The sequence below is a fragment of the Oryzias melastigma genome, linkage group LG1, assembly GCF_002922805.2.
Source record: "Oryzias melastigma strain HK-1 linkage group LG1, ASM292280v2, whole genome shotgun sequence".
NCBI lineage: Eukaryota > Metazoa > Chordata > Actinopteri > Beloniformes > Adrianichthyidae > Oryzias > Oryzias melastigma.
The window spans coordinates 6,617,877-6,621,011 of NC_050512.1; the positions used below are offsets into that span (position 1 = coordinate 6,617,877).

The window sequence follows — 3,135 nt, forward strand, 5'->3', positions numbered from 1 at the left end:
ACCTGCCATCCCCCATCCTGAAAGCCCTCCTCTCTTGCCCCCCGGACCATCCCATCCATTCCCCAACCGTTGGGCCAGACAAGACGAGACCAATTCTGCTGGGGATTATTTAGCTTAGTGATGAATAATGGATGACCATCTCCCCTCTGGCTCTCCACCACAGCAGCACCTCTCAATTGGCCTTGGCATGGAGCCACTCATGGCCTGTCTGGATGGCTGCTCGGCCGGCTGGCTGCCGATCAGACCCAAGAGATCTGCAAGGTGATTGCAATATTGGGAAAGCATGGACAGGATATTAGTCCTGAATACAGAGGAACATCTTCACCCAGTAACAACAGCAGCAGAAATGCCTCCTTCTGAATAGTCTCAGACCTTCACTAAAACGTCTGTATCCTTGAGGGATTGCTTTGAAAGCTGCTCAATGAACATGAAGCTACTGGACGCCTTTCATAAATTTATAGATGAACTGATAGTCTTTGACACTTGGTAGACGACAGGGGCAGAGAAAGTGATGTACAGAGCGTGGGAGAAAGGCCTCAACATTGTCCTTGGCCTGAAAAGCAAGGAAGCCACTCTCCTTTTATTCCTCCTCTCATCCTTGTTTTGCACTTTATCTCTTTTCATTTGCTCCGCTCTCCGTCTTATTTTCAATAGAGCACTTGGGGCCAAAGAGATGTCAGAGCTGCGGCTACACACACGCACACACAAGGACACACCTGGGCATAAGAGCGCCCGCTGAAAGGAGACAAGTTCATCCAAAGGGCCTGGCTAACAGTAACACAGGAGGGGCCGAGTCCCTTTGTGCCCCCGGTCCCCACAGCGCCCTCTCATCCCCACCCTGAAGACGGACTCCCAAAGGTGCATTTGGACAAGATGTTTTTTTGTACACTTGTTATTTGTGACCCTTTTTTGTCTCTCATGTTCTTGTTTTACGGCTTTGTTTGTTTGTTTCTTTCAGCGGCGCTGAAGTAGCCTTAAGTCTTTGACGACAGCTGTGCAGCCGAGTGCTGCAAAGAAGCACAAGTTCAACACAATGACTGACAAGCGCTTTGTAGGAGAGGAGGCCTCTGTGAATGCGTCCACACTATAGGCTGCTGGTTGGCCTCATAAAGGCCTAAACTTCAGTCTGCCGCAGAGACTGAGACAGAGCTGCTCTCTGCAAACAAGTAAGGAGAGTTTTTGTAAAAAGAGGAAAGGTTTGTTCTGGTTTAGTTGGCAAGTGAGTTATGAACTATGTTTAGGTTTATTTATTTATTTTTTAATAACAGTCAGAACAAGTTCTTAACCGATTTCTTTGATGTAAGAAGTTGAAATACCATAAAACAATCCAGAAAATACTAATTTGCAATGAACTTCTGCCATCACTCAGATGTGCCCAAAAATGATGAGAATGCAGTAAGATGGAGGTGTAGCAGGTCAAGCGTGTGGCGTGCCCTCCCCCTTGCATCCCCACTTGCACCTCTCAGAACTTAAGAATGAACCGGGAGTGAACCAAGAGCAGAGCAACAATTCGCAGAAACTTCCAGAAATTCCCAAAGCCCTTCAACCCCTTCACCTCTGCGGTCTTAACCTCTGCGGGCCCTGGAGCAGCTGGAGGGATCAGAGGGTTCTGCCTGACCCGCATGCAGGGTCAACATAACTCTCAGATATTTATTTACATTCTTGCAATGTGTACATTGTCAATGTATATGTGGTGGGTGGCACTGTGGAAGGCAGGACGCACTGTTCACAGTGCACCTATGACATGCTGGAAAAAGTGTGTTTATGTTTACATGGAGAACAAAACACGCAGCAATGCCTCTGTCGATCTTTCTCTGTAGATCCAGGAGTGCACTGCTGTTTTGGGGGGACCAGGGGATCAATTCGTAGGGGAGGCCCTATACACTCAGCTTCTAATTTTTATGATCAAAGTATGTCCATCCTTCCAAAATCAATACCACTCGTTACACCTCATCTTTATAGGGTCACAAAGGCCAGCCCAGACAGGTCGTCATCCCATGGCAGAGCCTCAGACTGAAAGACATCATCACACACTTATATTCAGTCACAGGTCAACATGAAATATGCTCCTGAACTTTGGGAGGAAGCTGGAGAGCCAGACCCCCCACAGGAGTGAGGAGAGAGCAGTCCACACAAAAATGATGAACTAACTGGACTCACCAAACCACCATGCAGTGTCCATCCAAAACACAAAACCTGGGTTTCAAATCGATTGATGGTGATAAAAAAGTTTTGTCAGCTCTCAGGGCTCCTTTTTCTGGTCAGGGTCTCCAAGCTTTTGCCGGCCTTGCCTTTTGACATCAGCACCTCCGCAAACTCCCCCTCTGCTGTTTTACAGGAGGTGAGGCAGGAGCGTGTGTCTGTTGCCACAGTAACCAGCCCGGCTTTTGTCTCTGATTAAGTGAAGCATTTTTATTGACCATTTTCTGGCAAAAGGCGCCTTCTTGTTCTTATTTTTTACAGCCCGTCCAGAAAAAAAGAGACGTTCTGTTAGGCTATCAGTCAAAGACCTGCATTCTGGATAAATTAGTCTTTTAAGAAATAAACATACTCTAAATGCAAACCGCTGCCAGTAGTGACAGCTTAATGTTGATATAGATGTCAGTCATAAAAATCATCTCTTCTGTACCAATTTCAGAACAGCAAAATCTGTCTTTTGATTTGCCAAAAATCCCAAATTACTGATTTGTATGGATCCAGAATGAGCCCACAGCTCGTGTGAGGACAGATTGGTAGGCACCAACACAAACAGACAAAATCAAGAAGTATTTGGGTGAACAAAATCCGTTTCAAAACCCAAACTAACTAGTGCTAATGTCATGTCGGTAGAATGAGTCCCTGTGGCTTTCAGGAACTGGTGGTGTAGACCCCAAAATGCAGGAGACCAGTGTTGGTGACGGAAACTAAATCATTTAATAAATAAATTGAAAAACGACAAACCCACAGGAGGAACAAAGGAGTGTCAAAACAAACAGGCCAAATTACTTGACAATTAACAGAAATGAAGACAGATGTGGATCATGGACCTGAAAGTGATGCAACAGAGACCATTCAAACAGAACATGACCAAAAATCATAACTACTGACAAAACCCAAACCAAAGTTCACAATCCTGGGAATCTTCAAACCACAGCA

General features: G+C 45.7%; 1 long non-coding RNA gene across 1 annotated transcript; it reads right to left on the reverse strand.

Annotated features, from left to right (window-relative positions):
- Positions 1-1,254: 1,254 nt before the first annotated feature.
- Positions 1,255-2,460, reverse strand: LOC118598690. Its single transcript, XR_004947794.1, has 2 exons — positions 2,161-2,460; positions 1,255-2,013 (listed from the first exon to the last, which is right to left on the reverse strand). It is a non-coding gene; the product is annotated as an uncharacterized LOC118598690 (long non-coding RNA).
- Positions 2,461-3,135: the final 675 nt, after the last annotated feature.